The 23,011-nt window shown below is 40.3% G+C and overlaps 2 pseudogenes; one reads left to right on the forward strand and one right to left on the reverse strand.

Annotated features, from left to right (window-relative positions):
• Positions 1-353: 353 nt before the first annotated feature.
• LOC118893403 lies at positions 354-19,404 on the forward strand (annotated as a pseudogene).
• On the reverse strand, positions 10,398-10,481 carry LOC118893700 (annotated as a pseudogene).
• Positions 19,405-23,011: the final 3,607 nt, after the last annotated feature.

Raw genomic sequence — 23,011 nt, forward strand, 5'->3', positions numbered from 1 at the left:
GTCGCCTGATCTGGGCCATCTTCGAGTGCTGTACTTACTTTATTCATTTGGGAATTCAATCAGCATTTCCCTGTACCCCCGCGTTCATAAAGAACTGGGCGAAAACAACACAGGCCGCCCCAAGCCGGAAAGAAGTTCCACTTAAATGCAAAAATCCTTTGCTGGGTCAGGTCGCCGCCCACCCGCAGAATCTGGTTACGCAGACATGCATCCTCCTGCCCCGCTGTCAGTCAAGCGTGGGGGGGCGAGGCCTCTCAAACTGTCCAATCAAGAACCCCGCTGGGGAAAGTGGGTGGGGAGACGCACTGCATTGGCGCAAACATCCCTACTCGTCCCTAATCTTCTCTGTGGCTTTGCCGCAGTGTCCCTTGCGCTGTGGTTTGCAGCGGTCGTGGGAGTCATAGGAGGGACTCAGGGAAACCTAGAAATGGTAAGTGCGCTGCCCAGCGATGTGGAGACGCGGTGGAGTGTCTGGTCGGAACCGGCCCTGGCAGGACCCGGGTCTGACCGCGGTCAACTCTGGGGTATGCGGACCCGAGCCGCGTGTGTCTCCGCTCGGACCTCAGTCCCCTCGGTCTGGCAGCGTGGGGGCGGGGCCGGCAGCCGGAACCCCGGGCGTCCTGTCCCGTCACTGCGCGCGGCGACTTGGGCCCTCACCCCGGAGCCTCTTTGGGCACCTCTGCGCCCACAGTCTGTCGTCTCCCCCAGACTGTGCGGTGACCACAGGGGGGGTCATCAGGGAACAGTCGTGACTAGGTCTCCGGGGATCCTGCGTTGGAGGAACTGTGCTCTGTGGAGTCCACAGTCTCTCCTTTCACGTCAGCGGGACTCGTTTTCTTCTGAGTGTTACGAGTGTTCTGGTTTTTAGAGCAGGGTTTCAAATTCACAGCTCTGTTTCCCCAGCCTAGCTCTGGCAATAAATACCTAAATTTCCAGATCCCTCCTCTCATTCCCAAAGCCAGCTTCGCCTTTCCGAATCACAGCATCACTATCAACTGTTTGTCCTCTGTGGTGCATTTCAAAGGGACCCAATATTTTAACTGTTTATCCTTTTCCCACAGAGCCATGGATGGCTCTTAAAGATTTATTTTTTTTTTATCTGTGGATGTTTTACATGAGAAGAAAGCCGAATAACCACACGGAACCATGTACATTGTATGAAAACCTTGTGCCTCTCCCCCAGAATCTTTACAGGACACATACATCCTATGGGAAGTCCTTTGGATGGAGTTTATTTTTGTGGAAACTGTCAGCACTGCCTATCCCTGGGTTTGTAACTTTAAAGAGATTTACTGACTTAGTCTGCATTTTTCAATAAAGGAAAAACGTATTTAATCAATAGAGCTATAAGGACAGTATAAAATAGTTCCAAACAGGCAAGAAAGAGGTGACTCTGAGAGAAGATAAAATATTCTTGTATTACATTACATTTGTTAAGAATTTTGGTCCCACTCTTTCTTTCCCTGAACGTGTGTAGTAAGTTTCTGAGGTCTGTGCTTACTTTTGGATATTTTTAAATGAAATTGCAGGGCTTAGACCAAGAGTGTTCAAGTATAGTTAATTATTTACAAATGGATTTCTTGCCATGGAAATAATAATTAACTGACATCTTTTATTCTGGGTGGAATAGATATTTGGGGTTTTCTGCTTGAATTACTAAAGTGCCTTACCATTTTCTTTCCTCCTTCCCACGTAAACACTGGATTTAAGTTATTCTGCTGTATTGTTCAAAAACTGGCTTTGTGTCATTTAAAATTTCAGGGATCCAAAGCAAGTCCAGGGAGAGTAGAGGCCTGTGGTCAGTGAGCCTCACTAAGACCCCCTTGAGGCTGGAAAGGGAAGTACTCCGAAACCTAGTTCGTTCTTCCTGGGAAGCCTTACCCTTGCAGGTGTCCTACCTGTTCGCATCCACCACAGAAGAAAACTTTATAGTGAGAGAAGATGCAGAGCTTTGGAAAGCTGGCGGTGCACCTGCACGTGGGGGTGGGGATGATGCCTTTTTTAGGTTGTAGTTGTAGTTCCGTAGGCCTAGACACTTTCAGACAGAGTGTTTGAGTTTTGCATCCACAGTGTACGTGCAGTTAGTGTAATTTGTACACACTGAGAGTCTGTGAAGATCAGGTGTTCTGTCTCATGGACAGAAGGTTTATGAATTGGGGAGTTCCTTCGGGTCAGAGCCCTAAACTGAATCAGGCTGACAGTTTCCTGACTTGTGACAAGAGAAGCCTGGGGAAGGGAGTGCTTCCATGCTTACAGGAGAGGGGAGGGCGTGTAGAGCTCCCAGAGAGCATTCGTGTGGCTGCTAACCTGTCCCTACCCTCCTTCACCAGGGACTGACCCACTCTAGGGGTTCCATCTCAACCTGGAGTGTTAGACACCAAGTCTGGAATATGTTCAACTTTCTGAAAATGGGGTTTTCTTCTGAATTTGAGGGAAGCAGCCTGCTTATCTGTTTTGATTTCAGTATTTGGATTCTTTTATCCTAAATATTGCAGCCCTTTAACTCTAGTTTGCACTAGCACTTGGGATTTTAAAATGTAAGTTGATCGAGAGATACGATGTAAGGCAAGAAAACTGGAATCAAATAGAATTTTTATTCCATTTAGGCAAGAGAATCTCAAGATGTGAGATGGGTGTATTTAAGTTCTCAGGTGCTTTTTCCATTTTTAGGTCAGTGTATGTGCCTATCCCTAGAGAAATTTGACATTTAAAAGGCTATTATACTATTCCTAAGGTAAATGAGTTCCTATTTTAATGGATGTGAGGAAAAAAACAATTCAATTTCTATTTTCATCTGTAAGAGGAAAATCCTCAAAGCCTCTGTAAATATTTGAAATTCTTAGTTTACTTCAGCTCTTACTTTGCAAGTCCTAGTGTATTAGAGTATGCCATTCGTTCCTGAAAACATCACCAGTGTGAAATATAGTGGAAGGACAAACTGTAATGCCCCTAGTCCTTTTCATTAGAAAGGGATTTGTAAATTATTTACAGTCTGCAGTCTTATACACCTTACTGTTTAAAGGATTAAGTCTTGGTGTGGTTTCCTATGTAGAAAAGTTAAAATTAAATTAATATTTAAATGTAAAAGTTAATTTAAAATAATTATTAAGCATAGCAAAATATGGCATATAAAATTTTTTCTCCTTCTTTTAAATAAATAATTCATGGGAAGGTTAAAAGAATCCCTAAGATAGGAAACTGACTTAAGACAACTCCCTGCCCACATATCCCACTCCCCTTCTGTGCTCTTACTGCAGCCGTCTTCAAAGAACCAGTTTTGATTACTTCCATCATCCTGCTAGTGTTTCTTTATATAAAACCAAGTCATGGTGAATGCACATTTTTCTTCTGTTTGTTCTTGGGTGGGTTGGTGGGGATCCACATATTTGATGTTTAACTACTGAAAACTTAAGCCTCACCCCTCCCTTTTCCCCTAGCGCTTCTTATCTGGACAGGCTGATAAGAAAGCCTGGAAGCTCCTGCTCCGTGAGCTGCTGTTTGTTGGGGTCTCCTCCTGTGCGCTCTCCTGCCCTATGTGGCATTGTTGATCCCAACAACCCTGGGTTCTATATACAGGGGATTCTGAATTCGCAGTTTCTGTAATTCTTTGTCCTTTGGGAGCAGGAGTATGGGAATGGGGCCCTCCTTACAGTGTTTCTAGGTGGATGTCTTGGGTGTAACCCATCTATGTGTTTGGAGTGAAGATGTGTCTGAGTCTGGTGTCTCCCAACTTTAGGAGAGGTCTTAGTGTTACCAAGTTCAAGCTCATACTGCTCACTGTGGTACCCAAAAACTGGGTTCACCTTTTGGTGGGTGTTGAGCCAATAGACACAACCAAGCCAAAGATCGGGAGAAGGAAGGATTTATTGTTACTTGCAGCAAGTAAGGAGAACACTGGGGATCTTTCCCAAAGCATTGTCACCCTGAACAACAAAATTGGGGAAGTTTTAAGCTAAGGGTACATGCATATTCATGAAGGGGATTGAGCAGAGGAGAATTCAGCATAAAATTGGGGCAAAGGTCAACAGAGTCCAAGCTTTGGTTTATGAAGTCAGGAGGGTCAACATCATCATTCCGTCCTCCACCTGGGTGGGGGCCTTAGTTCCTGCAGAACTCAAAGATATATTATTTTGTATATATATCTATATCCCTTGAGGAGGAACTAGGACTCTGCTGTATCACTGCACTATCGTTTGACTACTTTTTCTCTGTTCTTTCATTCCTTTTTTCCTTAAGGTCATTGATTACTGAGACCTGTTCAAGGGCAAGCATTGTGGCCAGGCTTAGATCACAAAATGGCTTAGGCCAGAAATGGCTTCTCTTATGTCAAGAAAGCCAGGGTTCTCTTTCACTGGGGTTCCCCTAACTTATCTGCTTACAGCTGCATGACAGGCCAATAAAATGAGAGGTGAGGTGTTGGGGCAAGAAGTAGCGACTTTATTCTGAAAGTCAGCAAACCGAGAAGGTGGACTAACTAGGTTCCTAAAGAACCATCTTAATTCAGAAAAGAATTTAGGTTTCTTTTATGCTAGGAGGAGAAGTGAGAGGGCAGTTTTTCATCTTCTTGTGGCATTTTCCCAGAAGGCAGGAGGTCCCAGCTCCTAAGTCACCCTTATCTGTAGATACCATCTAGCCTTGGAAAACAGCTAGTCGAAAGCGCTGTTATTCTTAGGAATTAGGGTTTGGTTAATGATTATCATGCTGGGGGGGATGAAGTTTAGGAGGACAAAGTAAAATACTTTAATGCATTCTGTGAAGTTAGTACAGCTTAATCAGGTCAGTTAATAAAATATAGAAGGCCTGGGAATTCTCTGGTGGTCCAGTGGTTAGGACTCGGTGCTTTCACCGCTGTGGCCCAGGTTCAGTCCCTGGTTGGGAAGCTAAGATACCGCAAGCTGAGTGGCTTGGCAAAGAAGGGGGAAAAAAAATCTATATATATACACACACACACACACACACACATATATATATACACACACACACACACACATATGTGTGTGTGTAAAAGGACTTTTGTAACAAGGCAAGAGAGCAAATAGCCCCGTTACATTAGGGTGTTATGAATACGATTATACCCCGTGAATGAGGTGAGCCTAGGGGTTACTTCTTAAAGAGCAGTTATTTAAAAGAGAAAGAAAAAAAAGAGAGGGAAGGGAGCCAGTAGATGGTGGACTGAGTATACTCTCCAAATACCAGAGGGCTCATCAGCAGCACCTCTGCTGCAGCTGCTTCTCCCTCTACTGCAACAAATATCCTGACCCTCTGAGTTATTAGGGACGACACAATAACCTCACTGTGACACAGCAAAGGAATTAGTTTTAACTGATTTAAGCTTGGGTTACTTAAATTATATGTCATGGAGGAAGAGACATGATACATCTTTACCTGGTTATCCTCAGGGAACCTCAGCAGCCTTGCCATTTCACAGTCTCTGCAGGTAGGATCTGCACTGCATGCACTTTGCTCCAGGAGCACAGGTATGACATCACACTAACGACGTCCTCCTCTGAGGATATTCATTTCACACTCATTCAGAACTAGTATTGGAATGGGAGCTCATACGAGGTGGATGGGCCATTGACCCACGCATAAGATAAGACCCTCATGCCTTGGTCAAGTTCCGGAAAATTCTTTTATAATCAGATGGCTGCTCCCTCTCTGACACTGTGAAGAAATAGTTACATAGTCTTTTTCAGTACCCACAAGATCTGCTGGGTCCTTTTGGTGTTGGGAGGCAACGTTTTCCTTGTTTACTAATTTTACTTGAGCCCATATTTGCTATTGCTTGGAAATTTGCTCACCTTGAGGTCACCCCTACCACAGAAGGCTCTAGACTGTGTTTAAATTGCCGTACAACAGCCATACATAACACTAACTCGTGTTAGAATCCTCTTAGCCTCCTTCACTGTAGAGTTTTCAGTGACCTTTCATACCTCCTGGAGTTACCTTAAATTGTGGCCTTAAATTGTCCATAGACTTCTGATGCAAGAAACTGCCCTGTGCCTCACACTGTTTGCCATTAGAGCTGCAGTGACTGTCACACACTGAGCTTTCTTGAAAATAAAGGGTCTCGGGGCTTCCCTGGTGGCGCAGTGGTTAAGAATCCGCCTGCCAATGCAAGGGACACAGGTTCGAGCCCTGGCCTGGGAAGATTCCACATGCCGCGGAGTAACTAAGCCCGTGTGCCACAACTACTGAGCCTGCGCTCTAGAGCCCGCGAGCCACAACTACTGAAGCCCGCGCGCCTAGAGCCCGTGCTCTGCAACAAGAGAAGCCACCGCAATGAGAAGCCCGTGCACCACAATGAAGAGTAGCCCCCGCTCGCCGTAACCAGAGAAAGACCGCGCACAGCAACGAAGACCCAACGCAGCCAAAAAGAAAAGAAAAGAAAGGGTCTCATAAGCACCGAGCTTGTGACCCTCTGCTAAGCTGCCCATTGTGCCTTTGACCCTAGAACTAGCACCCCATCGGGTTGGCATGCCTACCAGCACCACTGCGTGACATTATGGAGCAAAACCTGTCCTGGTTTATGCCTCCAGCAGGAGGGTGGCCTGTTCTCTCTTCAGTCCATTAAAGGATGCTGTGGTCTTGGAAGAGGTCACCACTCCCCCAGATGGAGACTTGCCTCGGGAGTTTCTTGGGATTAACTGAATGCATAGCTCTGGGGTGTGCATAGACTTTAAGGATGACAATATGCATTCGTGCATGATGAGCTCAGTGGAGAGTTGCTGCTCTCATCCCTTGTGATATCCCTGATAAATGACCAAACCACACAGCTAACCAAACATCAGAGAGTCATCTTGATACTGGCCAAAAATTGGCCCCATCTACATGTATTCACAGCCTTTTGGACGATGTCTAAGAATTGCCCCTTTATATTAAAAGAAATGTTGGGATCTCTTGATTTAGAGATATCCAAAATAGAAATCAAGGTTATTCTCATCTGTACATATACTAGGTCCACAATATAGGGACTCGCCAGGACACTCTTATCCATGTTGGAGTCCCAGACATGACTGGTAGTAACCGTGGCACTTCTCAGAATATACAGTGCTGCTCTCCAACATGACATTCAGTTGAAGTTTCACTTCCGTAACAGGTCTCAGGCTCATGGAGCACCATACTGGCTTATTGAAATAGGTTCAGATCAGTTGTATGAAAGGTGTCCCGTTTTGGTCATCAGTCATCAGGGGTGAATTGCAATGAGTCTGTCTTCAACTTTTTTTTTTTTTCTAATTTACTTCAGTGTTTTTTTTAGAGCAATTTTAGGTTTACAGAAAAAGAAAAATAGAGAGTACAGGGAGTTCCCACATAACCACTGTGCATCCACACAGTTTACACTAATTTTAAATCTTGTGTGTGGAACATTTGTTAAAATTGTTCAGTGAATGTTGATACATTAAAGTATACAGTTTACAGTAGCATTGACTCCTTGTGTTAAAAGATCTATAGATCCTGGCAAATGTTTAATGACATAAATCCTTCATTTCATTTCTGTATCCTATAGCATAGTTTCATTTCCCTAAAAATCCTATATGCCCAACCTATTCATTCATTCTTCCCTTGAATCCTCAAATCCTTCACAATCAGAGATTTTTTTCTTGGCTCATAGTTTTGTTTTTTCCAGATTGTCACATACTTGGAATCATACAGTGTGTAGCTTTGTGAGATTGGCTTCTTTCACTTAGCAGTATACTTTTTTTTTTTAATTTGGCCACATGGCATGGGGAATCATAGTTCCCCGACCAGGGATCAAACCCATGTCCCCTGCATTGGGAGCACGGTGTCTTAACCACTGGACCACCAGGGAAGTCCCTTTTGGGTTCCTCCATGTGTTTTCATGGCTTGATACCTTATTTCCTTTGGTATCCTTCAACCTTACTCTGCTCTTATTAATTCCAAGAGTAATTTCTGTTGTAGATTCTTTCAGATATTTTACATAGACAATCATGTCATATAGAACAAAGACAGTTTTATTTCTTGCTTCCCAATCTGTATATCTTTTATTTCCTTTTCTTTTCTTACTGCATTGACTAGGGCTTCTAGTACAATGTGTTTTGTTTTTATTTTTTTCTTTGTGTGTGTGTGTTTGTCGTATAGTGTTGAATAGGAGTGGTGAGAGGAATCTTCTTGCTCTGTTCCATTCCTGTCTTACCAGTAAAGCATCTAGTTTCCCACTACTAAGTATGATGTTAGCTACAGGTGTCACGTAAATGTTCTTTCTCAAAAAGAGAGAGTTCCCCTCTATTATTAGTTTGTCATCATAAATGGATATTGGATGGTATCAAGTCCTTTTTCATGTTCATTTCCCCCTTCTTTCATTTCTGATATGAGTAATTTCTGTCTTTTCTCTGTTATGTTGACTAGATACTTATCACTTTTACTAAATTGATCTCATCAAAGGACAGCTTTTGGTGTTGAAAACAGAAGAGTGTTTTTTCCCAATATATTTTAAGTAATTTCAGATTTTTTGCTCCTTTAAATATTTCCACATTCTTTGATCTTCCAATCAAGCTTATCCTCAAAAGCACCACCAACTGTTTCATTTCTATTTTCTGAGAGATTTAGTTTTCCACTGATGGCTTCACAGATCCACATCAAAAATCCACCAGCTTTCCATTTTCCATTACCACCAGCTCTTCATCTTTGCCATTATTTGGTGTTCTGAAGGTTTGTAATTTTAGCCATTGTACGAAGTGTTGGGTGATATCTCATTCTTTTATTTTCAGTTTCCTGGTAATAAGAATTTTTTCACGTGCTTATTTACCATCTGTATATCGTCAATAAAATGTGTGTTCAGATCTTTTGCTCATTTTTAATTAAGTTGTCCTCTTTTTGTTCAGTTTTAAGAGTCCTTTGGATGTTTTGGATACCAGTGCTTTATCATTTAAATGATTTCCAAGGATTTTCTGCCGGTCTGTGGCTTGTGTTTTCATTCTCTTAGCACTGTGTTTCACTGCGCAGGAGTTTTTCGTTTTAATGAAGTCAAAGTTATTTTTATCTTTTGGATCTTGCATTTGCTTTTGTATCTAAAAATTAATCACCAAAACCAAGGTCACCTAGATTTTCTCATATGTTATCTTTTTGGAGTGTTGTAGTTTTACATTTTACACTAAGTACTCTGATCCATTTTGGGTTAATTTTTATGAAAGGTTTTAAATCTCTGTCTAGATTCATTTATTCGTTCTGCATTTGGATATCCAATTTTTCCAGCATTATTTGTTGAAAAGACTAAATTCTTTCTATTTAATTGCCTTTGGTCCTTCGTCAAAGTTGAGTTCACTATTATGTGTGGATCTATAGGAAAGCAGTTGACTTTTGCATGTTAACATTTTAATCTTCAACCTTCCTCTACTTTCTTAGTAGTTCAAGGTCCTTTGTTGTTTTTTTTTTTTTTTTTTGCTATTGGAATTCTTTGAGCTTTTCTCCAAAGATAGTCTTGTCGTATGCCAGCCAAGGCAGTTTTATTTCTTCTCATTTTTTGTCCTTTTTATTTACTTTTCCTGTCTGATTGCATTAGCTAAAAATTCCAGTATAAGATTGATAAAGGAATGGTGAGAGGGGACATCCTTGTCTTCTTCTTGGTGTTACCGGAAAGCATCTAGGTTTTTCTGTATAGTCAATTTATATTAAACAAGAGGCCAGTTGATGTAGAAGTAGATGTGGGCAGAGGGGAAGCATTCTCTAGAACACTGATTTGATCTCAATCTTTTAGTGATCCTGTATCTCTGGGTTTGACTTTCTGTGATATAATGAGAAAGATGTTTGGTCTTTGTCCTGCGTTCCTAGCAAAAACCTTTTGAAGTCCTTGGAATGACTTGAGTAATAAGGGTGATAGAGTGTCTTTTGTTTTAAGTAAATTACGAAACCTGATGGTGTGTCAAGGAAATCTGTGATTTGTAGACAGCTGAGTAGAAATGTTGGTAACCAAGGCACGCCATTTGTGTCTGGCATCTGAAGTAGAGACATTGTCTAGGACTGAGCGCTTAAATCTATAGAGTGTAACATATGTGAGTTAGTGTTTGAATTGAATTGAACCGTTGGACATCTATTTGGTGACAGAGAGTTGGAGAAGTGGCATTGGGACACCGCATATTTGTTGTTAGGAGGGGAAAAAACCACTATTATCCTCAGAGGTGCCCCCACCTTTGAGAGCAGAAAATGCTAAAAGAGACTCACATTGGCTATTTCCCTACACCCCCAGGTCAGTTAGGCTCTAGCAAAATCCCAATTAGTTGTGCGCTTGTGAAATAGATTGTTTTCAGGACAGGCCTTGTTAGAAAGAAGAGACTATTCTGGGTATATATTTATTTATTTATTTATTTTTATTTGTTTATTTTTACAGTTGATTTACAGTATTATATTAGTTTCAGGTGTACAGCATTCAGTATTTTTATAAAAATATGGAACGCCTCATGAATTTGCATGTCATCCTGCTGATCTTCTCTGTATTGTTCCAATTTTATTTTAAAATTTTTATTGGAGTACAGTTGATTTACAATGTTGTTTTAGTTTCAGGTGTCTGGGTACACTTTTTTGTTTCTGTTTCTAATTTGGAGACAGCAATTTACCCTGTGACCTCAGTTCTCTGATGGAAGAGTTGTTGCTTTTAAGTTTCTTGGCTTTTTTTCTTCTGAGGACTAGAAGGTACCAGAAGCTGACTTCCAAGCTCCTTAGATACCAGACCATAGATAAGAAGTCTCTCACTCCTTTTTTTGATGTTTGACTGCTAACAACTTTAAACCTTACTTCCTCTTTCTTTCATCTACTTGTGCCCACATCTGTACATGGTGATAAGAAAGCCTCAGTGTCCCTTCCTTTGGTTCTGGCAAGTGATTGAATCCACAGAAGGCCTTGCTCGTGTACTTGAATTCTCACCCTAGCCCATCCCCTAAGCTCAATAAAAAACCCAGGCCAGGCTCCTTTCCTTCTTTCCTTGATGTCTCAAGGCATTTTTCACCTTCTTGAGAGGCTTCCTTTCCTTTTCCCAAACACTTCCATTATAGAAGTTAAGAAACCCCTTTCATGCTCTTTAGGTGTGTATATGTTATCATCAGTGCAGACATCTGAACTAAATCTCGGGCGAGGCTTCATCTGTCTGTGCAGGAGACCATAACAGTTATAGAATAGGTAACATGCTGCATTTTTTGCAGTACTCTTTGCTTTACTGTTTTATTGGTAAAACCTTCAGATCTGTTGATATTAGTGTATGTCACCCTTGTATATCTCTCCAAGTGCAACTATGCAATAAATTCTGTGGACGTTGTTGGAAATTGCTGGGCTGTAAATAGCGATCAAGTTCATATTCACAGGAAAGAGCAATGGAGTATATCACTTGACCATTCCTCCATTTGTGCATAATTTAATGATTTTTTTTCCCCAATGGTCTTCAACACTTGGGGTTTTTTTTTCTTTTTCTTCTTCTTTTTTTTTTGGCTGCGTTGGGTCTTCGTTGCTGTGCGCAGGCTTTCTCTAGTTGTGGCAAGCGGGGGCTACTCTTCATTGCAGTGTGCAGGCTTCTCATTGTGGTGGCTTCTCTTGTTGCAAAGCATGGGCTCTAGGGTGCGCAGGCTTCAGTAGTTGTGGCATGCAGGCTCAGTAGTTGTGGCGCACAGGCTTAGTTGCTCCGTGGCATGTGGGATCTTCCCAGACCAGGGATTGAACCCGTTCCCCTGCACTGGCAGGCAGATTCTTAACCACTGCACCACCAGGGAAGTCCCAACGCTTGGGATTATTAAATTGACTAAGTTTTGTTCTAATCACTGTGAAATGGGATTTACTGGACATCTTAGTGTCCTATTACCCAGTTGCCAAGGTGATGGACATTTTTTCATATATTATCCTTTTCATATCTGTTAAATATGTTTTGCTTCTTTTTCCATTTTAAAATTATGTCTCTGTTCATTTTAACTCTACAAAGTAGCCCTTTTCTATTTTTATATCTGTGCACGTTGCAGATATTTTCCTTTTTATGTATCTTTTAACTACCTTTATTTTAATATATTTGAATTTGTCTCTGGCTTTATAGATCATTCTTTTACTTATATGAGATAATCTTTCTATTCTTCTATCAATAAAACATTTACCTGTGACTTCTAAAAGTGGCCTAGTTTTATCTTTCACATTTAAATCTACAATGAGTAGGCTATTGTCTATGGAATGGAGGGAAATACGCTGCATTTTTCCAAGTGGATAGTAGTTTGTCCCTTATGTAGTCAAGAGTTCATGATATTTGCCACTACTCTCCTGTTCTGTCCTTGAACAACTTTCCATATTAAATGCTGGTCTGTGGAAGACACTTTTCCTTTCCTTTGTTCTGTTTGTTTTCCTTTCTGCTAATACTCGTATTGTCTGAATTACCATAGAGGTGTGTTAGGTAGACTGTCATGTTTTTCCATGGAAGACTTTGTCCATTTTTGGACATTCCTTCTTAGTATTAGGTTTGGAGGAGTAGTTTTTATCGAGTCCTAAAAACTGTTTTAGGTATTTGTGAAATTTAATAAATATATCATTTGGGAGAGATGACATCTGGGCGACGCTGAATTCTTTCCAAGAACACATGCCATCGTTTTACTTACTTCAGTCTACTTTGACATTACCCAATAATTAAAAAAAATTTTTTTACATGAGGATCATTAAATATTTTGTATTAGTCTTGTTTAGTATTGAATTAAATTTGGTGTGGAGGAAACCAGAAGCAAGCTCTCAAATGTTGTCTCTTGGTGTTACCACGTAGGATGGGCTGAGTTCTCCAAGTAACAAATTAGAGACTCAGTGCCCATAGTTGTTTAGGGAAGTGGGTGCTGATCAGGTAGGCACCTTCTGCTGAACATGAAACAAAATTACAGACTCTCCAAAGGAAAACAGGAGTTTACCATATACACTTTAGGAGCACTGAGGCACTTTTATCTGTAAGGTTGGTCGGCTTACTCCCAAAATTACAGATTCTAGATACTAGTGAAAGATGAAATTTGTGAGCAAGCATTTCTAAGGCTAAGCAGTCTTGGGCCTGCTAATGTTCACTGTCTTTTGCACACTAAGTGTTTGCACTTTGTTATGAGCAAGTGCTGTTTTTCCAGTGAAGAAAGAGTAATTAGGGCTGCCCTAGGCGGCTCCTCTTACTCCCTGGACCCACAACAAGAGAGGTGTTCCTTCGTTGATGTTGCTCTACCAAACAAGCTAATTCTAGCATCAGAATTGATGGATGGGAGCCTTTTTTCTGTTCCCTCCACATGGACATCAATGGTCAATTGGTCTCTTTCAGGGACCAGCATTTAGGAAATTATGCCACTGGGGAATTCCTATACCTAGGATGGGCTGTCATGCTGCTGTGCCCCACCTGGTAGCTCAGAAATGAGAGAAGGTGGGAGGACAGCCTCTAGAGTGGCTGGTCAGGTATCACTTGCTGATATTAGAGAAAAGTGGTTTTTTGTGTGTGTGTGTGTTTTTTTGAGGAAAACATTGTTGAACTCTTTATGTATTTTTATAATTTGTGCAAATTCACCATGAAACCATTGAAGATTTTAATGAAGCCCTTGCAAACTTTAAGTCTTAACCTGTTCCTCAAGGTCATCAAGGCCCAGATTATAGTTGTATGATTCTGCCAAAAAAAGGTCTTCTGTGATCTTATCATCTCAGTATGGGTGTTCTAAAAATTGTTCAGAAGCCATCCTGAGGCACATGAATATAGGGATTTTGTGGAGGTGTGAGTTGTCCTGTTTTCCTCCTCATGCCTCGGCTCTAACTCTGAATAACTTCCTAGCCCCATGAAATGAGATAGAGAAAGGAAAGCAAAACTGAGTATGTGATCAATATTATATAAATTTTAATTTATACTCCTCCACAAGAATATTTTCATTCAGCCACCTGGATCTGACTACTTCTATTAGCCTGGAATACTTCAGGACAATATGACTAGCTGGATCTTGTTACAGGTTGGATTTCCACAGGACTTTTGGCCTCGTGTTTGATGATGGGAATAGAAAGAAAACCTTCCAGGTCTTCACTGTGTTGGTATTTGTTAAAACCTCATGCAGGTGTGAACCTGTGCTCGTATAGTGCTGCACGATATTGTGGGTACTAAAGAGGGAGTGAGAAAGTTTTTATCAGAATGAACCGGTGTGCTTAAAATGGATTATTTCTTTCATCTGTATAGCAAGTTTCTCTTATTTCTCCAAGGTGCTCTATGTCTTGACAAAGAGAGGAATAAAGACTTGAAGTGATCACAATACAAATGTAGCAGTAAATTCCTTGTGTTCATGATGCTCTTGAATTCATGAGGGAGTGTCACCATAGAGTGAGAGTTCTAATGACAAAGTTATAGAACAAATGTTAGGAGACCGCAGAGTCATATGTGAACTTCCTATGAATTGAGTATAGATTGCTGGTGCTCTTCATTCTATCCATTCTCTCACATACGTATTTGGGATGTTTTAGGATTCAGTGACCTTTGAGGATGTGAGTGTGAAGTTCACCACAGAGGAGTGGGCTCTGCTGGATCTATCCCAGAAGAAACTCTACAGAGATGTGATGGAGGAAACCTTTAAGAACTTGACCTCAATAGGTAGGGATGATGACATTCTTACTTAATTACTTAGTCAATTAGAGAACCAGTGTTGCTTGCTCATCAGCACTTTCAAGAGGTGAAATGTGGAAAGGGACTACATTAGTAAATAAACCAGGCATGGTCATAGTTCATCATGGACCTGTCATGTAACAACTTTTCTCTGATATTTTACAACTTACAATGATTTTTTTTGTTGTTGGTCTGCATTTTAGGAGAAAAATGGGAAGACCCTGTTACTGAAGATCAGTATGAAAATCATGGGACAAATCTAAGGTGAGTTATACTCACATGAGAAAGTAATGTCTCGTGACAGAATGTTAGTATGCCATGACATTTTTTTTTTTTTTATTCAAGTACAGTTGACTTACAATGTTGTGTTAGTTTCAGGTGTACAGCAAAGTGATTCAGTTATACGTATATATATATATATCCATTCTTTTTCCAATTCTTTTCCATTATAGGGTATTCCAAGGTATTGACTATAGTTCCCTGTGCTATACAGCAGGTCTTTGTTGTTTATCTGTTTTATATAGAGTAGTGTGTATCTGTTAATCCCAAATTACCAATTTATCCCTCCCCCACCCTTTCCCCTTTGGTAACCATAAATTTGTTTTCTATGTCTGTGAGTCTGTTTCTGTTTTATAAATAAGTTCATTTGTATCATTTTTTTGGATTCCACGTGTAAGTGATACCACATTTTCTTTATCCATTCATCTGTCAATGGACATTTAGGTTACTTCCATGTTTTGGGTGTTGTAAATAGTGCTTCTATGAATATTGGGGTGCATGTTTCTTTTCGAATTAGAGTTTTTGTCTTTTCCAGATATATGCCCAGGAGTGGGATTGCTGGATCATATGGTAATTCTATTTTTACTTTTTTATGGAACCTCCATACTGTTCTCCAGAGTGGCTGTACCAATTAACATTCCTACCAACAGTGTAGGAGGGTTCCCTTTTCTCCACACCCCCTCCAGCATTTATTGTTTGTAGACTTTTTGATGATGGCCATTCTAGCCGGTGTGAGGTGATACCTCGTAGTTTTGATTTGCATTTCTCTGATAATTAGTGGTGTGGAGCATCTTTTCACGTGCCTGTTGGCCATCTGTGTGTCTTCTTTGGAGAAATGTCTGTTTCAGTCTTCTGCCCATTTTCTGATTGGGTCCTTTGGTTTTTTGATATTGAGCTGTATGAGCTATTTGTATATTTTGAAAATTAATCCTTTGTCAGTTGCATCATTTGCAGATACTCTCTCCTATTCAGTAGGTTGTCTTTTCATTTTGTTTATGGTTTCCTTTGCTGTGCAAAAGCTTTTAAGTTTCATTAGGTTCCATTTGTTTATTTTTGCTTTTGTTTCCATTACTCTAGGAGACAGATCCAAAAAAAATATTACTGCAATTTATGTCAAAGAGTGTTCTGCCTATGTTTTCCTTCAGGAGTTTTGTAGTATCCAGTCTTACATTTAGGTCTTTAATCCATTTTGAGTTTATTTTTGTATATGGTGTTAGAGAATATTCTAATTTCATTCTTTTGCATGTGGCTGTCCAGTTTTCCCAGCACCACTTGTTGAAGAGACTGTCTTTTCTCTATTGTATATTCTTGCCTTTTTTGTCATAGATTAATTGACCATAAGTGCATGAGTTTATTTCTGGGCTTTCTATCCTTTTCCATTGATCTATGGTCTGTTTTTGTGCCAGTACCATACTGTTTTGATTACTGTGGCTTTGTAGTATAGTCTGAAGTCAGGGAGCCTGATTCCTCTAGCTTCTTTCTTCATTCTCAGGATTGTTTATGCCATGACATTGTAAAACAAAGAAATAAAACAAATCAGCCCAGCCTTAAAATTAATGAACCTTAGAATTTTTGCATCAAACCTTTTTTCTCAAATGTGTCCTAAATGTTGAGTGTCTGAAAAATAGTACACTTGGAATCAGTATTCAGAATCACCATTTATGAATATTACTGTTTTGATAATTGCTATGATTATCTTGCAGAGCTTTAGTAAATTCACTTTCAATCAGAATGTGCAGAAAATGTGCACTTTCCTTTAAAATGGTAAAATTTTCATTGTCATAACTATTACTAAATATAATTAATAAACAATTCATTAATAATATGCTTCTTATTTTTTACAGCAGTCATATGGTAGAGAGACTCTGTAAAAATAAAGAAGGTAGTCAGTATGGGGAAACACTTAGCCAAATTTCAAATCATAATCAGAAAAAGAAAACTGTGAATTCAGTGTATGTGGACGAGTCTTCATGCGTCATTCATCCTTTAATAGGCACATGACATCTCGCACTATACCCAAACCACGTGAGTATCAGGAATATGAGGAGAAGCCATATAAATGCAAGGAATGTGGGAAAGCCTTCAAGCATCGTCAATCCAGACATACCCATGAGAAGATTCACAATGGGGAGAAACCCTATGATTGTAAGAAATGTGGGAAGGCCTTCAAGCTTCGCCAGTCTATTCGAAGGCATGAAAGGATTCACACTGGAGAGAAACCCTATGAGTGTAAAAGATGTGGAAAAGCCTTCAGATATCACCACAACTTTCAAAAACATGAACGAACTCATACTGGAGAGAAACCCTACAGATGTAAGCACTGTGGTAAAGCCCTCAGTTCTCTCAGATACTGTCGAATTCATGAAATAATGCACACTGGAGAGAAACCTTATAAATGTAAGCAATGTGGTAAAGCTTTCAATTGTCCCAGTTACTTTATAAAACATGAGAGAACTCATAGTGGATTGAAACCATATGAATGCAAGCAGTGTGGTAAAGCCTTCAGTTGTGCCAGTTACATTCGAAGACATGAAAGGACACATACTGGAGAAAAGCCCTATGAATGTAAAAAATGTGGTAAAACCTTTAGTTGTTCAAGTTCCTTTCGAAAACATGAGAGAACTCATACTGGAGAGAAACCCTATGAATGTAAGCAATGTGGTAAAGCCTTCAGTTATTCCAGATCCTTTCGAAGTCATGAAAGGAGACACAGTGGAGAAAAGCCCTATAAGTGTAAAAATTGTGGTAAAGCTTTCAGTTGTCCAAATTCCTGTCGAAAACATGAGAGGACTCATTCTGGACAGAAACCCTATGTATGTAAAGAATGTGGGAAAGCCTTCAGTTCTCTTACCAAATTTCAAAGACACAGGATGAAGCATACTGGAGATGGACCTTATAAATGTAAAGACTGTGGGAAAGTCTTTGATTGTCCCAATTACTTTCATTGTCATGAAAGGACTCACAGTGGAGAAAAGCTGTATAAGTGTAAGGAATGTGGTAAGGCCTTCAGTTTTCTATGTTGTCGTCAAATACATGAAAAAAAGTCATACTGGGGAGAGGCCCTATGAATGTAAGCAATGTGGTAAAGCCTTCACTTATCTCAGTTGCATTCGAAAACATGAAAGAACTCATACTGGAGAGAAACTCTATGAATGTGAGGAATGTGGAAAGGCCTTTATTTATCCCTCAAATGTTCAAAGACACATGATAATGCATACTGGTGATGGACCTTGCAAATGTAAGAATTGTGGGAAAGCCTTTGATTGTCCCAGTTCTTTACAAGCACATAAAAACACTCACACTGGAAAGAAACCCTATCAATGTAGAACTTGTAGGAAAGCCTTCAGTTGCCCCAGTTCTTTTCAAAACCATGAAAAAACTCATAATGGAGAATAGCGCTATGAATGTAAGGAATGTGTGAAAGCCTTTATTTGTCCCAGTTCATTACACATACATAAAAGAGCTCACACTGGAGAGAAACCCTATTTTTGCAAACAGTATGGCAAAGCTTTCAGCACTCTGTTATATTCAGATATATGAAAGAACTCATACTAGACAGAAACTGAATGTAAGGAAGGTGGGAAAGCCTTCATATATCACACAACGTTTCCAAGGACACATGAGAGTGCACACTGGAGAGAAACAGTATATATGTAAGGAATGTGGGAAAGCCTTCAGTCCCATTTCCTTGGAAAGCCACGGAAGAACTTGCAGTTGAGAGAATTGTGTTGAATGTAAACTATGTAGGAAAACCTTCACTTGCCCCACATCCTTACAAAACCATGTGAAAATGTGCATGCGATAGAAACCTTATAACTGAAAAATAAGGGAAACTTCAATTTTAGCAAATATTTTCAAAGTCATATGAAAACTTCACTGGAAAGAAATTATCTCCATGTAAGTACTATGAGTATACTGTCTGAAAATTCACAACATGAAAGAAATGTTATAAATTTTCTTTGTAATTGATTCATTCTTAAAGTGATTCTCTATAGTATGGATTTCTAATTAATTTTCAAAGTACACATTGAAGTGAGAAAATTTTGTAGGTACTCATTAAACAAGAGTTCCTAAAAAATTAATAGGTAGTTTTTTCTTTTAGTCATTTAGTAATGTTTTGTGTGTCTATGTTGAAGTCTATTGGAACCATGAATTGAAGCTTATTTCTAGTATGCAAGTAGGTTTAATTTTTACCTAATTTTGTAAGTTATGTGTAAAGAAAGGGACATTGAAAAATGCCAGTTTGGTTTTTTTTTCCCACTGGCTTCCTATGGCAATTACTGGATATGCCTTATTCATTTTATATATATATATATTCCACCTTATTTAGCAGAAAACTATCTTTTTATTGCCTAAAGATCCTTATTCTATTTTCCGTGGAATATATAATTGCTATATACTTGTAAGTATGCAAAGTTTATCATAGTGCAGTCTCTTGTGAATTATCTTCATCTTTTGTCCTTTATACTTTGTCATTTCTTTTGGCTGGGATTTGGACTATGGAATTTACATTAAGAAGAGAGATGTGTGAAAGGACAATAAAATTTAGATTTGGCAATGTCCCTTCTTGATCCTGTTTTATTAATGTGAGTAATGTGAACTACATTTTTAGAATGTGTTGCCTTATGATCCCATGTGAGAAGTCACCAAAGCCTAACTTACATGAAACTTGGAATGCAGAAATGAAGTATGATTTAGTCAGGTTTTGAAGTCACCTGTATAGAAGGAAACAGAAGCATAGGGCCTTTGTAGACACTTGCTTCCAGCCCATTTTCCACATTATTTTCCCTATCAGTCAAGTATATCCTCAAAACCACCATAGACTGCTTGACTTCCACTTGATCTGAGCTGTAGGCTTCTACAGTTGTCCCCAAATTCAACATTAAAGATCCAGTACAGTTTGGATTTTCCTGCAAGCTCTCATGTGTCCACCTTGTAAGAAATTTAGACTGTCATGGTTAAGAATATTCTCTGAAGCACTGAGCGCCCTGTTCTCTAGATCTTATTTGTATAAGGTCTAATTTGTAAACACCTTGTTCTGTTTATACTGCTCCTGACTATGTGCTCCCCATTCCACTATGACAGTTACAGTGGTACAGTCCAAAATAACTACATGAGAGTTTGTTCCTCTACTGCACTGTGCAGTGACTGCTCTGATGCAGTCCTTCCGTGTAGCATCAGCACCTTGCTCACATCAGGCAGGTTCTGTGTGTTTCCTGTTATTCATAGCTGAGTGTAATCCCTCATATGTCTTCAGTCATGTCTCATTGTATTTAATTTAAAGTGTGTACATTTTCATGTCAGGACTCAGCCCACCCACCAGCAGTGTTGCCAGTCATCTCCACAAATTAAAATCTCATGGGTACAAATTAGATACTGATGTCAAGGAGAAAGGGTTCAGTTAAGAAGATGGAGCCACCATGGGAGGAATCAATGAGGTCTAGGGGAGTATGATTCCACAACTGGAGAGATTATAAAAATATCTAGCAAAATAGACTTTATTTTTTATTTATTTATTTAATTTATTTACTTTTGGCTGTGTTGGATCTTGGTTGCTGCACACGGGCTTTCCCTAGTGGCGGCAAGCGGGGCTACTCTTGGTTGAGGTGCACAGGCTTCTCATTGCGGTGGCTTCTCTTGTTGTGGAGCACGGCTCTAGGCACGTGGGCTTCAGTAGTTGTGGCACGTGGGTTCAGTAGTTGTGGCTCACGGGCTCTAGAGCGCAGGCTCAGTGGTTGTGGCGCATGGGCTTAGTTGCTCCACAGCATGTGGGATCTTCTCAGACCAGGGCTTGAACCCGTGTCCCCTGCATTGGCAGGCGGATTCTTAACCACTGCACCACCAGGGAAGCCCCCAAAATAGACTTTAAAACAAAAAACTATAATTAGAGATAATGAGGAACATTATATCATGCCTAAGGAGTCAAAGTTTATAGTTTGCATCTAAAATAGTACATAGAAATGTTTCTATTAGCAATTAATGCCTATGTTAACAAGAGATCGCAAATCAATAACCTAACCTTTTACCTTCTTGACCTGAAACAAATAGACTACAAGATACTTCTCTAGCAAAGGTGAGTTTATTCAGGATCAGCGGAGAACTGCAACTCGTGGTCTGCGACATGGCAAGTCACATTGCAAGTCCCCGCACAGCAAGGGAAGGTGAACACTTTTATAGAGCAGAAAAGGAAGTTGGAAGGGCTGTAGTAAACAGAGCGTCAGTGACTTTTCATTGGCTGAGTCCTTGCCAGGAAAGAAGAGGTATCTTTCTTCTTTCCTGTTGGGCTCTACTATCATTGCAGGATGTGAGAGCTTCCCCTTCTGGTCTGCCCACTCTATTTGAGGTTTCTGTTTATTCATTTTTTACATTTTCCCCTTTTGATGAAGATCTTTCTCTGAAAGCATCGCTGATCAAGAGTCAGGTTTTCTATATAGTTTCAGCAGCTTTTTTCCCTCGATGTCAGGGTTTCCTGGGTTTAGTATCTCATGTCAAAGGGAAAGTGCCCAGATAAGAAACCTACTAAGGTCACATTTGAGTAACAAGAAGAGGTAAGAGAGAGAACCTTCAGGCACTTTTTATCTAGTCCATATGTTATTAAGATAATAAGCATTGGCTATCATCTGAAGAGTTATGTCATCATCAAGGGTTTGGCAACAAACTTCCAGCAGACCTGGTCCTGATATCTTGGGAAAGCTGTCTCATCAAATCTTGTCTGCTTCAATTCTGAGAAATCTTTACTTTCAGGTCACCAGATGATGTACAGGTCCAGTCAGGGTTTGATGTTTTCTTTAGGTGTGTCACGTGAATCCAAGAGTCCATTCCTTGGAATCTGATGGCACAAGGGTTGGTTAGCAGTACTTGATAGGGGTGTTTCCAATGAGGTTGAAGAGAGTTCTTCTGGAGGTGTATTTTTGAATAAATGAAATCTCCAGGTTGCAAGATGTGATACTTAAAGGTCTTTGTTTCCCAAGGGTACACTGTGAAAAGACTCTTCTACCAAAACATAATTATTTTTCATAGAAACGATTAGGCCTTTGCAATGTTGGAGCATCTCCCCTTTTATCAGTTGTGGGTCAAAAGAAGCAGTAGGTCAAGTGCGTTGGGTGTCCTGTGACTGTCTCAAAGGGTGAGAGTTCATGAGTTCCAAAAGGGGTGGGTCTGAGATTTAGAAGAACTAACGGCAGTGAGTTTGGTCAAGGTATTTGTAGGGCCTCAACAAATGCTGCCAATTGAGTCTTAATACCATTAGTGTGTTTGACTAAACCAGAAGATTGAGGGTGGTAAGCACAGTGATAGTGTTGCCCGTCAAACAGCAGAGACTTGTCAAAGCACCTAACCAGTAAAGTGGGTTCTTCAATCACTATGAAATTTGAGAGGAGTTCCCCTGGTAGGGATAATCTTTTCCAAAAGGATTTTAGCCACAGTAGAGGCAGTAGCATGTCTGTAAGGGAAGGCTTCAGTCTAGTGTGAAAACATAACAGACCATGTCTTAAACTTATTTATATCCATTAGACAGAGGAAGTTGCATGGAATCCATTTGCTGGCCTCAAATGGTTCATTAGGCAGTTTGATTTATTTATTTATTTATTTTTGGCTGCATTGGGTCTTCATTGCTGCACGTGGGCTTTCTCTAGTTGCAGCGAGCAGGGGCTACTCTTTGTTGCAGTGCGTGGGCTTCTCATTGCAGTGGCTTCTCTTGTTGCAGAGCACGGGCTCTAGGCACGTGGGCTTCAGTAGTTGTGGCACTCGGGCTCAGTACTTGTGGCTCGTGGGCTCTAGAGTGCCGGCTCAGTAGTTGCGGCGCATGGGCTTAGTTGCTCCGCAGCATGTGGGATCTTCTCAGACCGGGGCTTGAACCCATGTCCCCTGCATTGGCAGGCGGATTCTTAACCACTGCGCCACCAGGGAAATCCCCATTACGCAGTTTTAAATGTTTAGGAGCAAAACAGACAGGCTTCACTGGGCTATGCTTTGGACAAGTGGGACAAGTGAGGTAGGCACTTTTTGTGGACTTGTTAATGTTTCTCCACCAATACTGAGTGATGAAGGATATAATTTTGTCAGGTGACCAATGGTTTAATGCATGGATAGTGGTAAGGAGTGGGAATTTTAGAATCTCTGGTAGGACTGGGTTGGTATTTGGTCCAAACAAGAGCT

The sequence above is a fragment of the Balaenoptera musculus genome, chromosome 3, assembly GCF_009873245.2.
Source record: "Balaenoptera musculus isolate JJ_BM4_2016_0621 chromosome 3, mBalMus1.pri.v3, whole genome shotgun sequence".
In the NCBI taxonomy this organism is placed as follows: Eukaryota; Metazoa; Chordata; class Mammalia; order Artiodactyla; family Balaenopteridae; genus Balaenoptera; species Balaenoptera musculus.